Raw genomic sequence first — 6003 nt, forward strand, 5'->3', positions numbered from 1 at the left:
ATTTGAAAAAAAAAAAAAAGGAATGCTAGACCAAAGCATGTGAAAAGTCTCGGTATCCGTTAGTTGGAGAACTGTTGGTTTTCTTGTGATTGATCACCAAGGAGTAGTGCAACGAAAGCAAACAGCACACCAAAAGGACAATACATTCAATATTGAAAAGAAACTAATTGAATGGATCCAGGATAACGCAGGAGACGACGAGGATGGCCGGTTCAGATCATCTCAGAGCTTTTATCTACTGTCTCAGTACCCTCTCCCCCACTTCGTCGAGAAGAAGCGAAGTTTGCCATGTCTTGAGATCGAGGTAGGGCGCCTCAAACGACGAGGGAGGAGACGGGGAGAAGAAGAGCACGGGAGGAAAAATCACCTGGACGCGAAATGAAGACGCTGGATGCGGGGTCGATCCCTCGTCCGCGTGATACCAAAATGCCGTTTCTGGATAAACCCTCCGAACGCCTGAATCTAGCATTTTCAAAACGTCGCCCGTACCAATAAGTACCCAAGACACCCTAAATCATTATGTGTGTGCTTGTGAGAGAAAGAGTGCATGTGCATGTGCATGCATGTATGTGTATATGTGTGTGAGAGAGAAATTTATTAGTAGTTAATGAGATAAATTTGCTCAAACACAATCATGCTTTTTTTAGTCCATCTCCATCTTATTTATGAGATTCATAACTCTTTTTTTTAATTCACCAAATTTTATCTATTTAAGAAGCCTCCATTTAGTTGTACACAAGTTGCACCGTTAAAGATATTTAAATTAAAATCTAAAATAAATGAAATAAAATATGTATTTAAGAAATGTGATTTTATATTTAGGGTTTGTTTGGGATATCTTATAAGTGTAGGAGAATTTTTGAAATTGTCGTAGTATTATTTGGATCTCGCATTTTGTCCATTTATCTAAAAATATAATTTTATTTTTATTCTAATCGTAGGGCCCAAGTCGAATCCACCCACGTGCAGGTCACATTTTAAGATAAACTATGGCCCGAAGTGAAATGAAAAATAAGGGCAAAGGAAGGTTACATTCACCGGCCATGTGGCCCGATTACAAAACGCCGAGCCCCAGCTACGCTTTCAAAAATTAGGGTTTCTCTGACACGCATTCTGTTCCTCCCGCTTCCCTAACTCGTTCGAAAACATTCAAAGCCTTCTCTGTCACATTTCAATTTTAGCTACCCTTCATTTCCGATCGATCGCCAGTCAAGAGGAGAAGTCCAGAGCAGAGAACTAAGCCCCCGATTGCCTCCTTTTCCTGCTTTTCCTTGGTTTGAGGAAGTCGCAATCCGATAATCTGACCATTGGGTGGTTCTGCGACTGAGGTATTTCTTTCTGAAAGTTGATCCGTTGTTTTGTTGCGATTGTGTAGATCATATGTGAAATGGTTGGGGCTTCATTTGCTTTTGCTGGAGACATTTCTCTGTATCTATTTTTTGGTTTATTTAGGGTTCTTAGGGTTATCCTTATGTCTCGATTTGATTTTATGTGTATGTCTGAATACATGTGGTCATTGGCTTATTTAGCTTATTTTTTGCTGTATTTCCGCTTCAGCCACGATTTTCTGGTGTTTCAGCTCTAAACATTTCTCTGTATCTTATTTTTGCTTGTGTTTCAGCTCTAAATAGTTTGTGCTTGGATTTCTGGTTCCCACTTTTCATAGTTCGTTAAATGCTTCTACAATCAGCTATTGCCTTCTCTGCTCTATTGATTTGGATTTGCTTTGAAAAAAGCACGTTTGAGCGTTGCATTTTTTTGTGACAATGCGTATTTTGTAGTTATTGTTTTTTTAAGAATTTCCTAACAGTGATAGGGAGCGTACATTCTTATTTTCTAAGTAGTTTTAGAAGGAAATAGTACCCAGAACACTCAGGCGAATGCTTGTCTTGAATTTCATTCCAAACTTTTATTTTATATCAACATTTAAGATTCATATTTATGATTTGTTTTTTTAAATAAAATAAATCAATACATCAATAATTTATATTGTATTTATGAATCATTTTAAATTGATGAGTTTTTTAATTTATTTTATGGCTTATGTCTCAATCCATGCAAAACACCTTAGTTCTTAGTTTTGTTTTGTTAATTGTTGGTTTCTATTTTGTTACTTTATATTAAGCTAGTTCAACATGTTTGGAGGTTATGTGTGTAGATTAAGGGTGCACATGATCTTTCCACTCATAGAGAAGGACTGCCAAGAAAGAGTGAGGAGGAACATACAATATTTTTTGGGATAATGTTGATTTTGTTGATCTTATAACCCTTGTAGGTTTTGTCCATGAAGTGGAAAAAAACTCTACATCAATTTTCATAATTGGATTGAATTAATTGGCTTACATTTACTTTAAAAATTGAGACCAAATGTCTATGCGTGAAACATGATGCCAAAAAAAATGATATATGCCGTGACCAAATGAGAAATTATGGTTTAATACTTGATAAGAACTAGAAGAAGCTTTTGTAACTTAAGGTAACTATGAAAATTAGCTAAGGAAAACTAAGATTCAACTCATTCGGAGGCATCTTTCATGAGGGTTTTTTGAGCCATCTATTGGCCCTTGTGCAAAAAAAAAAAGAATCTTTACCGGTAAACATGTGAAGATTAAATGACATTTTTTGTCTATTCCCTCAATTTCGGAAAGGCCCTAAGGAATTCACAACATTGGACCCTTAGATTCTTATGAAAGGATCTAATGTAAATTGAGTAGATAGATTTCGGTTAAGCGCCAAGTTGAAGTGTTTATTTCCTACAAGATGGTTCTTGATGCTTGATTTGGGTTTTTGCTGGGTGAAATGACATCAATTGAATGCTAGTTAAACGTTGCCATTACATGACCAAAGTTGGGGTTGCCACTAGGTGCAAAGTTTTCAATTAAAAATCATTGAGAAGCTTTAATAGGGGTTAAGATTATTGCAATCAATGAAATCTCAGAAGAAAGGGATATTTATTGGGAGAGTTGTAGAGGAATTGCTAAGAAAGGAGACTCAATAGAAGAAGGCATTGAAAAGTCGACACAGGGCGGCGGGTGCTAAGGAAGAATTTTGGGATAAGGTTGTTGTTCATAAATGTTTAAACTGAAAACTATGGCCGAAAGACACACAAATAAGATGTTTTATGTGAATTTTTTTTTCTTTTTTTTTGGTGGGGTGAGGTTTTCGATGGTTGTTGACTCAACGGGTCAATATAATACCAATTAATTGGAAATAAGTTGGTTGAGGCAGGATCCTAGGCTATTAGTGCTAAGTGAATGAAGGTTACTAGGTTTGTGTTATGTTTAAAATTGTTCAATTGGGTAATAAGATTCTTTTTTTTTGGAGGTGATGCAGAAGCCTCCAGGCAGTTTGAAGCACGAGCCGTATAGTTTGAAAATTGTGTAAGTTGGAATAAATAGGTAAAAAATAATATACTAGCATCATAAATTGTTGACCTATTAAAGAAAGACATATCAACATTTTAATTCAGTAAAAAGTGATAAATTGTGTTTATATGAAATAAGGAATTATGTAAGTTACAAATTATCATGTAACAATTTCAACAAAACAAAAATATATTGTAAATATCAACAGATTAAAGGCACCAAACTAACATAAAAATGAGCTGAATGTAATAAAATATCAAAGTTATATGATGAGTTTAGCATAGAAGACTTCTCTCACTCCTATCAGTCAACTAACATAATAAGAGTATAATAAATAATCAAAAGCTAGCACAGTAGAAAGCTGTAGCAGCAGGAGTAGTTGGCAACGGTGATAACAACATGAGAAGCAAGAGACAACGACCGTGCAAGGGCAATGTGTAGCTATAGAATACAAAGATGGCGGCTGTTGTAGCTGAAGAAGTAGTGATGGCATAGACTGTTTTAACGATAGAAGCAACGAATGACATTGACGGAGCCGACTGCAAACGTAACAGACATTGACACTGATTGGGAAGAGGGGAGCTCTTATGCATGAGATTGCAACTTTTTTTCGTATTCAAATCATCTAATATAAGGAGAAAAAACTTCAAGTGGAATCAAGGTGAGGTATGACTTGAGGTGGGCCTAAACTAATGTGAGGCGTACACACCCAAGCTGTTCGATGCATACGCCTCGCTCAAGCTGCTCGAGGCATTTGCCTCGAAGCACTTTTCTTCGGAATTACATGAAGGAATGCCTTAAGACGTGCCTTATTACATAATTTTAAACAGTGGATTCATGGGAATCCTACTGAAAGTTTGGATCACTTTAGTTTTCATGGCCAAATGACATGGAAATGAGATGTTAGTTTGAAGATCGTAGGTTGATGTTGCTAAATTGGCTCCAAATTTGGAGTTATGCTTTGAATGTGTTGATGGCTTTTAACCTAATGACTCATGACAATGCTAGCTATGCATTGGTTGGCTTCTCTAAAGGTTTTAACAAGTTGGACCTAGCAGGAACCTAAGCCAAGGGTGAGCAATTCATTAAAGTCTAATAGGTTCCAAGTGATCTTAATGAGGGTTTTGGGCACCTAATAGTCGGGGAGCTAAATCGAATTCGCATGTAAGGTTTGTGTTAGAAAGTTCCGACTGACCCGACTGAAACCTGACCTGAAGATTGAAATTGACATGAACTTGACTTGCATAGTCCATTTAGCTTTAAACATAATTGTTATTCAGGTCAAAATTGGGTTGGTTGGTTTAATTGAACCCAACCTGAAAATTAATTGTGTTAAGTTCTTTACCTCAACCCGACCTAAAAATTAATTGAGTCAATCCGAAATTCAATTTTGTTGAGTTGGGTCTTGGTACTTGGGTTGGGTACATGCATCGAGTTTAATTTTGACAACCCTATTTGACACAAGCTTATTGAGTTAGAATTTTTGAGAGATTTTTGCTTTGCCTCTTAGCAAATTTCAGAATTGGAGAGTAGGTATATACTCTGCGGAGTTAAGGAAATACAGAAAGTGGGAGGATTCAAGAAACTAATGAAACTAATATTAGGATAGGATCTTGGAATATAGGCACTCTCAATGGTAAATTAATGGAATTAGTTGATATTATGATTCATAGGAAAATTAATATCTTATGTATTCAAGAAACTAAGTGGGTGGGAGAAAAGGCTAAGGAGATTGATAATTTAGGTTTTAAACTTTGGTATTCTGGTAAGAGTCGCACTAGAAATGGTGTAGGTGTAATTATAGATAAGAGTTTGAAAGATAATGTTGTAAAAATTAATAGAGTTGGTGATAGAATTATAGCCCTTAAGATTATCATTGATACTAAGATTTTTAATATTATAAGTGTTTATGCTCCTAAGTAGGTTTAGATACAGAGTCTAAAGATAAATTTTGGAATGACTTAGAAGACTTAATACAAATGATACCTCTTGAAGAAAGAATTTTTATTGGAGGAGATTTAAATGGACATGTCGGTAGAGTGGTAGAAGATTTCAGAAATATTCATGGTGGCTACGGTTTTGGAGTAACTAATGAAGAAGGTAAAGTTATTTTAGATTTTGCTTTAGCGTTTGATTTTGTTATTACTAATACTTTATTCAAGAAAAGGGATGAACATCTTATTACTTATAAGAGTGGATCTAATAAAACACAAATTGATTATTTTCTTATGAGAAGAAGAGATCGTCATGATTGTAAAGATTGTAAAGTCATTCCAAGTGAAAATTTAAATACCCAACATCGTTTATTAGTTTTAGATTTTAAGATTAAGAGTTGTAAAATAAAAAATACTAGGACTCATCATTGCAGAATTAGATGGAGAAACTTAAAAGATACAAATAAAATTAATTTTATGAGTAAAATTCAAGATTTCAAAATTTGGGATATTCATGAAGAAGCAAATGTGATGTGGGATAAAGTAACAAACGCTATTAAACATGTAGCAAAAGATGTTCTTGGAGAATCAAAGGGAAAAATATTTACAAATAAAAATAGTTGGTGGTGGAATAATAATGTGCAAGAAAAGATAAAATATAAGAAGTTATGTTATAAAAATTGGTTAAAATGTAAAAGCTTAGA

General features: G+C 34.8%; 1 protein-coding gene across 1 annotated transcript in view; it reads left to right on the plus strand.

The window, feature by feature from the left end:
• Positions 1–1022: 1022 nt before the first annotated feature.
• LOC110028340 (importin subunit beta-1-like) overlaps positions 1023–6003 on the plus strand; it is a 13245-nt gene continuing 8264 nt past the window's right edge. Inside the window, 1 exon segment of the mRNA XM_020730156.1 lies at positions 1023–1328. The gene's annotated coding sequence lies outside the window, so the exon portion shown is untranslated.

The sequence above is a fragment of the Phalaenopsis equestris genome, unplaced genomic scaffold (genome assembly GCF_001263595.1).
Source record: "Phalaenopsis equestris unplaced genomic scaffold, ASM126359v1 Scaffold000511, whole genome shotgun sequence".
Taxonomy (NCBI): domain Eukaryota; kingdom Viridiplantae; phylum Streptophyta; class Magnoliopsida; order Asparagales; family Orchidaceae; genus Phalaenopsis; species Phalaenopsis equestris.